Source organism: Gossypium raimondii, chromosome 13 (assembly GCF_025698545.1).
Source record: "Gossypium raimondii isolate GPD5lz chromosome 13, ASM2569854v1, whole genome shotgun sequence".
NCBI lineage: Eukaryota > Viridiplantae > Streptophyta > Magnoliopsida > Malvales > Malvaceae > Gossypium > Gossypium raimondii.
In genome coordinates, this window is record NC_068577.1 from 19,475,637 (window position 1) to 19,484,766 (window position 9,130).

Sequence of the window (9,130 nt, forward strand, 5' to 3'; positions counted from 1 at the left end):
ATAAGAAAGTATGGAAGCCATTCTTGTCGAAGAGAATACTTAAAACCAGTAGCGAAGGTATGGTTCTATTTTGTTCGCTACAGTTTTATGCCTATCTGACATAGTTCCACCATCTCGATGGAACAAATGCTCTTGTTATATGAAATTTTGACAGAAAAGTCCATTATTGTTGGGAAAATTATCCTCAAGGAGATTCATGATTGTGCTAAAAAGAAGACAGGAAGTGCTTATTTCCCATATTACTTCACTTTGCTTAAGGGCCCATGTTAAAACACAAGCAAATTTGAAGGGGCAGTACGTTCAAGGATGCATTACAAGTTATGATCTTGAAAGGTTAGTAGAGAGAGTGCATGAGCTGAACCAAGGCGAGCAAGAGGAACCAACAGAGCCAGAAATCGAAGAGTTAAGAAATAAAACTGAAATTGAAGTTGATTCAGTTACAGACACTGAAGAAGGAGAATCTGATACAGAACCAACGAGTCCTCAACCAGCTGAAGGAGTTGAAAACTCTGAACCAAGGGTTGGGCTAGAAGAAGATCCAGTAAAGCTAAGTGTTGAACCAGAATTTACGACTCCAATGCAGACTCCTGCAACTACGTCAAAGAAATCAGAGCTGTCAATTTTGATGGATATGTGCAAGTTTGTGCACAATCAACAACAAACTTACTAGAAATATGCAAAAATTAGGGATGATTCAATTCGAAATACGTTTAAAATATCTCTAACACTTTTGTTCCTAAGTTCCAAGATGCTATCTTTGAGACATGGACGGAAGATACTGACGATGCAAGCAGAGATGGAACTAAAGAAGACAAGGAGAATGAGTCAAAAAAATAAAATGGGGGATTCTTGTCTTGCTACTTATTTAATTATTTTTTTCGGTCTTTAGGAATTTATTTCTTTAGTAATTAGGATTTAATCTTTGCAAAATAAAACATAGCAAGCAAGAATAAATACTTCTTTAGAAAGAATAAGACTAAGTGATGCGGTAATGGGAATGAACATGTCTAGGATTGGGTTATTAGGAAGGACTTGGTATTTAAGTAGTCTTAATGACTCACCTCTCTTTCTTTACAACCCTACCTGGTGTTCAGTTTTCATTCATTACTTTGTTCTTGCAATGAGGACATTGCTTCTTTTCAAGGGGGTAAGCCAAATAAATTGCTCAAATTTTAAAATTTTCAAGTATGTTTCAATCGTTTTTTTCATAAGAATCTTTTAATAAATGAATGATTAGAGAAATTACTTTTAAGAAGATAGCTTGTATGCAAGTATGATGACGAATTTATCTGAGTGATTTTATGTTGTCGTGAAGAATGAAATGTTTTTATGATCTTAGTCTTAGGTAATGTTTGCCATGAAAACTTAGTTTCTCTTGAGATCAAGTATGCATGAAGGTTTATATTTTTAGAATTGACTTAGTAACTTTCTTAAGGCAAAATCCTAGGGGACATAAAAATATGAAATTATATAGACACCTTTTTTCTTTGGATTGTTGGAGCCTTTTCAAGCCCACCTTACTATATTAGACCCTTGAAACCGTAATTTTGAGCTTTAAGGCTTGTGTTTGCAATGAACCTACATTATAAGCCAATTAATTTTTTTTAAATTATCCTAATTTTGTGCACCTATCTTAACTTAAGTGTCTTGGGAATCAACATTTGAGGAAATTTTTCATAAAGATGTGCTCATGCTTATAAAAAAAACGAAGAAAAGTTCGCTTTGTCTTCAAAAAAGGAAAAATGTATGAGCTTGAGTTCAAAATAAGTTTGGGGGTGTTCCAAAGGTTCACTTGAAGAAAAAGGTTGAAATTTGAGAAATCCAAGACAAAGTTAAAAGTTAAGATTTTTGAAACCATAATGTCTCATCTCTTAAAATCCCTACCTTTAACCTAGCCTCATTACAACCTTATAAAAGACCTATTGATTTGATGATTATGTCACCTACATTAGTGGCGAGGAAGTACTAAGTTCAACATATGAAGTTCATAAATATGATTGTTTTGCTTGATTGATGAGAAATTGTGTTGAATGAATAATATTATCTATGGCTATGACATACATGTAAACTATGATTCATGTTGGCATATCTTGAAACTTAGAATAAAACTTTTAAAATGTTTGTATACGAGTTACTTGTTAATGAAGAAGATCTATGAGCATGAATTTATTGATGCATGATTATAAGACGAAGATTGATGCTATTTACACTCTTAGCAAAATTTGCCTTAGCAAGACCTTGTGTTGTGTATGAACATTACTCAGAACAAGAAATGATTTAAGTTTGGGGGTGTGTCAACGGAAAAATATATAGGATTTTCCTATATAATTCATCACCTTGTTACTTAAAATTATTGTTAAAACCAAGTAATTGTTTAATAAATTAATGAAATATGTAAAAATATGAAATTAGGACATAAAAATTATTAAAATATGATTTTATGTTTTATTATATAGTATTCATGCATAAAATGGCTTATTTTATATTAATTTAAACATATTATATTTTTTAAGCTATGAAGTGGGCCATGCATGATTAAATTAAATAATAAAATATAATGTTATATTTTAATAATTCATTTTAAATATTTCATTAATAAAAAATGGGTATAATTAAGTAAATTGATTAATTAAAGTTGTTAAATTAATTTATTGGTCTTCTAAACTACTTGCTATCTTTGACAGGTCTAACGATTTTCTTCTAATTGCAAAACCGTCCAAGTGGGGACCAAGTCAACCCAATTTTTGGCTGCACATGGCTGATTATAAACCAACTTTTGGTTTAATTATACAAGGTCCTCGAAGAATTGAAGCAATTAGAGATTTACTTGAAGATTTGCACTTGATCGAGTCTCAGTCTTGAATTGTTGTGACATCCAAACTAACCAAAAATCAAGGAAAAATCAGCTTGATTTTCTTGATGTATGGCCGACCAACCATGGGAGATTTTTTAAAGGATTAACACCTCTATTTTTAGTAAACTATCCCCATCTCCTGACCTATAAATAAGACCCTCTCCTTCATTCATCTATCATCCCTTACTTCTCATCATTCTCTCCTCTCTCAATTCTCTCAACTCTCTTAGCTCTCACGCCTATGACCATCCTTGCATAAGGGATTTCAACAAATTAGCCTCTTAAAGAGCCCTTGGTCGGCCATCTTGGAGAGTCATCAGCGAAGGAGCAAAGTAAAGGAGCGAATGAGCCTCGTTAGTCAGAGTCTTGGGTGACAGCCACTCTGAATTGGGTTTAATCTTTCTCTTCTTTAATTTAATTTAAATATGTTTGCTATGAGTTCTTTGTTCTTTGTTTACAACAATGATAGCTTAATTTTATTTAATCTAGGATGATTATTTTAATTAAATAATATTTATTTCATTCATGCTTATAATGTTTGTGCCTCAATCGATCATGTTTTTAATTAAAATCAAGTCTGTTTTTCGTTTGTACGTGATTGAAATACACCTGAATTAGATGAGCGATCCTAACCAGACGACGGCTAATGGAGACATAATTGAAATGTGTATGCTCAATTTAGATCCTATCCCGATTAAATTGTAGGTTGCATAACAACCCTAACCAGGCTCTTTTATCTGCATAGTTTTTAAATTTATGTAATTAAATTGTTTAAAACCTAACACGTCCCTGTTACCTCACACGAATGGTAAGAAACCCTTAGTAAATAAGGATCAGTAAAATGCGTATTTAATAAGTAAAGGATTCCGAAAGGACCTAATTTGGTTTCCAAACTCATGAAAGATTGAGTTGCCATGAAATATTTTTCCAAATATTATTCAGCATGATGATAAAAAATTGAGTTTAATTAAAGTAATTGTCCTAATTTATTTATATTATAATTGTTGCAGATTGTATTTAATTTTACTAAAATCTACTTCATTCATATAGTCTGCATACTTTGGAAAACTTGCATTAGGCATCATTGCATTTAATTTAATTTAGACACCACTTCTCAACTATATTGTGTTTTTATTTTTTTCAAATTCTTAATATAATTTTACAAGTTAAGTGACTTAGCACAAACACAATCCCTGTGGAGACGATAACTCGATACTTATTACTTGATAACCACTGTGTACACTTGCACAAACCTGAGTATTACAGTAAGTCATTTCAGTCGACATCAAAGAAGTTTTGAGATGATTTTAGCCGTTCAAAGGCTACTGTGGGTTACTCTAGACGAGATCGAGACAAACCACCTGTGAGTTCGAAAGCGACCTCAATAGCTAGTGTTAGTAACATCAGACTTAATCGATCCGAGTGCAGACATTATGGTAAATGTCACCCCTGTGTTTGTAGATTAAATGATTGGACTTGTTTTAAATGTGGATTGTTAGATCATTTCATTCATGATTGTCCCGAGTTGGTTGAAAAAGATACTATGTAGAATACGAGACTGAGTAACATGGTAGCTAGAGGTAGACCGCCCAGAAACACGGGTAATGTGAGTAGTAGCCAGAAGGGAACTAAAGACACTACTGTTAATCTGAAGCTCGGGCACCTGCCAGAGCTTATGCTATCCACGCTCGCAAAGAAGCTTCGTCTCTAGATGTTATTACTGGTACTTTCACTCACTATGACACTACTGTAATTGCATTGATAGATCCAGGATCAACTCATTCTTATATATGTATGAATTTAGCATCTAGTAAGACTTTTCCTTTGGAGTCCACTGAATTTGTGATTAGAGTATCGAACCCTTTAGGCAAGTGTGTATTGGTAGATAAAGTGTGTAAGAACTATCTGTTGATGATATGAGATTCTTGTTTTCCGACCGATCTAATGTTGTTACCATTTAGTGAATTTGATATAATTCTGGGTATGGATTGGCTAACGTTGCATGATGCAATTGTGAATTGCAAACGAAAGGTGATCGATTTGAGATGTTAGAATAATGAGATTATCTGGATTGAGTCAGATGATCTGAATGGGTTGCCAGCTGTGATTTTGTCGATGAAAGCTTAGATTTATGTGAGAAAAGGTTATGAAACTTACTTTACTTATGTTCTTAATACAAAAGTGACTAAAAAGAAGATTAAATCTGTGCCAGTTGTGTGTGAATATCTAGATGTATTTCCCGAATAGCTACTGAGATTACCACCGATTCGAGAAGTTGAATTTGGTATTGAACTAGTGCCGGGACTACTCCGATATCAATAACTCCTTATAGAATGGCTCCGAACGAGTTAAAAGAATTGAAACCTCAGTTGCAAGAATTAATCGATAGAGGATTTGCATGACCGAGTTTCTCTCCCTACGGTGCTCCGGTATTCTTTGTGAAAAAGAAAGACAGAACTATGAGAATGTGCATGGATTATAGACAGCTTAATAAAGTGACAATCAAGAACAAGTATCCTCTGCTCAGGATAGATGATTTGTTTGATCAGTTGAAAGGGGCTACTGTGTTCTCAAAAATAGATCTAAGATCTGTTTACTATTACTTGCGAGTAAAAGAATCCGATGTGCCAAAAACCGCTTTCTGAACTACGTATGGACACTATGAATTTTTAGTTATGGCTTTTGGATTAACGAATGCTCCTGCAGTCTTTATGGACTTGATGAACCAAATTTTTAGACCGTACTTAGACCGATTTGTTATCGTATTTAATGGTGATATATTGATTTACTCAGAAGATGAAACTGAGCATGCCGAGCATTTGAGAATCATGTTGCAGACTCTGCGAGATAAACAACTATTTGCAAAGTTCAGTAAATGTGAATTCTGGTTACGAGAAGTTGTTTTTCTGGGACATATAGTGTCAACATCAGGTATAAGAGTTGATCTGAGAAAAATTTCTGCAATAATAGATTGGAAACCTCCAAGAAATGTATCCAAAGTTCGTAGCTTTCTGGGACTTGCAGGCTATTATAGACGATTTGTGAAAGGCTTTTCAATGATTGTGACTCCGTTGATGAGATTGCTTAAGAAAGATGTATAATTTGAATGGTCCAAGAAGTGCCACAAAAGTTTCGATCAATTGAAAGCCTTATTAACTGAAGCTCCAGTGTTAGTACAGTCAGAATCGAGTAAAGAATTTGTGATCTATAGTGATGCATCGTTAAATGGAATCAGTTGTGTTTTGATGCAGGAAGGCAAACTCATAGCTTATGCCTATAGATAGTTAAAGCCGCATGAAAAGAATTATCTGACACATGATTTAGAGTTAGTAGCCATTGTGTTTACATTGAAAATTTGGCGCCATTATTTGTTTGGTGAGAAATGTTATGTGTATTCTGATCACAAGAGTTTGAAATATCTAATGACTCAGAGAGATTTGAATTTGCGACAACGAAGCTAGTTAGAGTTGCTAAAAGATTATGAGTTAGTAATTGACTATAATCCGGGAAAAGAAAATGTTGTTGGTGATGCATTAAGCCGAAAATCTTTGTTTGCTCTACGTGCAATGAATACTAATCTTTGTTTGCTCTACGTGCAATGAATACTCAGTTGACTCTATTTGACAACGGCTCGGTTGTAGCTGAGTTGAAAGTGAGACTGTTGTTTTTGTAGCAGATTTGTAAAGCTCGGAAAGTTGATAATGAGATATTAGCAAAATGAGCTCAATGTGATCCAAATCCTGATTCAGAGTTTCGAGTTTATTCTGATGACTGTTTAAGATTTAATGGTCGATTATGTGTTCCGAGAAATTTAGAGTTGATTCAGATGATTTTGAATGACGCACATAGTAGTCGTTTATCTATTCATCTGGAAGCACGAAAATGTATAATGATTTGAAATAGCTCTATTGGTGTTATGGCATGAAATGTGATATTTCAGAATTTGTTTCTAAAAGTTTAATTTGTCAGCAAGTCAAAGCTGAGCATCAGGTACCGTCTGGGTTACTGCAGTTGATTATGATTCCCGAGTGGAAATGGGATAGAATCACGATGGATTTTGTATCGGGTTTGCCTCTGTCACCGAGTATGAAAGATACAATTTGGTTAATTGTCAATACACTGACTAAGTCGGCTCATTTCATTATGGTACACACGGATTAGTCACTTGATAAGTTAGCTGAGCCATGTCTCTTAGATTGTGAGGTTGCACGAAGTACCCATGTCCATTGTTTCAGATAGAGTTCCGAGATTCACATCGCGTTTTTGGAAGAAATTGCAAGATACATTGGGTACAAAGCTGCACTTTAGTACTGCTTTTCATCCGCAGACAGATGGTCAATCTGAGTGAATTATATAGATACTCGAGGATATGTTGAGATGTTGCATTCTTGATTTTGAAAGTACGTGGGAAAAATATTTGCCGTTGATTGAATTTGCATATAACAATAGTTTCCAAACGAGTATAAAGATGACACCATACGAAGCTCTATACGGTTGTAAGTGTCGAACACCATTGTACTAGACAGAGTTAAGCAAGAATAAGATTCACGGGGTTGATCTAATAAGAAAGAGAATGGAAAAAGTGAAATTAATTCATGATAGTTTGAAAGCGGCGTTAGATCGACAAAAATTTTACGCAGATTTGAAATGGAAAGATATCGAATTTTAGATTGGGGATAAAGTGTTTTTAAATGTGTCACCGTGGAAGAAAATAATTTGATTCGGTCGTAAGGGAAAATTAAATCTGAGATTTATCGGACTGTATGAAATTATCAAACGGGTTGGACCAATGGCTTATCGGTTAGCAATACCGTCTAAATTAGAAAAGATACATAATGTATTTCATGTATCGATGCTTCAAAAATATTGTAACATCCCTTACCCAAGACCGTTGCCGAAGTTGAGCATGAGGCGTTACTTGACTTAACTTAAAAGTTTGGGGCATAAAATTTTACTTTTGAAATTAATTTCACTATTTACAACAAAGCTGTCCACCTGTGCAGTAGTTACTAAATTAATAATAACTTGAGCTAAAAAACTCAAAATTTAGATCCGTAAATTTTCCCTAAAACTATACTCATATATATTTTTACCATAAATTTTTCAGAATTTTTGGTTTAGCCAATTAGTACAGTTTATTAGTTAAATTCTCACATGTTTCAATAATTGACTGTCTTGACCTCTCGTCACTAAAATTTAATCATCTCATTGTACAGACTTCATATGGTGTTCTAACTTGATTCTACAGAAAATAGACTCAATAAGGAATCTAGACATATAAATTAAAACTTATAAATATTTTTTAAAAATTTTTAATGATTTTCCAAAGTCAGAACAGGGGATTTCGAAAACCACTTTGACCTTGTCTAACTAAAATTCAAATATCTCAGAATACATAATTCCGTTTCTAAACTGTTATTTTTATGAAAATAGACTCAATAAGCTTTAATTCTATGTCTCATCCACCCTCTAATTCATTTTCTACTATTCTTGGTGATTTTTCAAAATCACGTCACTACTGTTGTCTCAAAACTGATTCACTACCAATTTTTACTTTTTCATGATTTCTATGCATAATTTATCACCTAGACTTTTATAACAATAAACACCTTCATACTTAGCCACTTTAATAACTATTCATCATCAAATATTTACATATCATCTTTTGGTCATAATTTACATATAAAATCATGTCACTACTGTTGTCTCAAAACATTTATCGTCTTAAAATACCAAGTTGTGGTGGTTGATAGTGTGAACGCTCTCCGACGTCTTCAAGATCCCGACTATGCTTGATAATACTATATGAAAGAAAAAGAAATGAAAGAAGTAAGCATAAAGCTTATTAAGTTTACAAGAAAATAAATAACAACATTTAATACAAATAAATATACTCAAGTGTCATGATCTCTAATTTCCTCTTTACTTAATCTATTACCGTTCACTTGCTTGTTTACTTGGATAACTCATGATTATAACTTACTCTTCTCTTGCTGAAATGTTGGTTCTCAATTGATAACATAATATGTTCTTAACTCTTATAACTCACCTGAATTTGCTATTTATGCTTTTACCTAAACTTTCATGGAACATAATTTGTTTACTAGCCCGTTGAGCCACATTGGAAAAATAAGGATACCTGGGTCTCTTTTCTGATAATAACATGCCAAAGTCATGTCCCAGACATGGTCTTACATGGGATGTTTCTAGTACTGCCAATGCCATATCCCAGATATGGTCTTAAATGGGTGTTCTCATATTCGTGCCCATGCCATG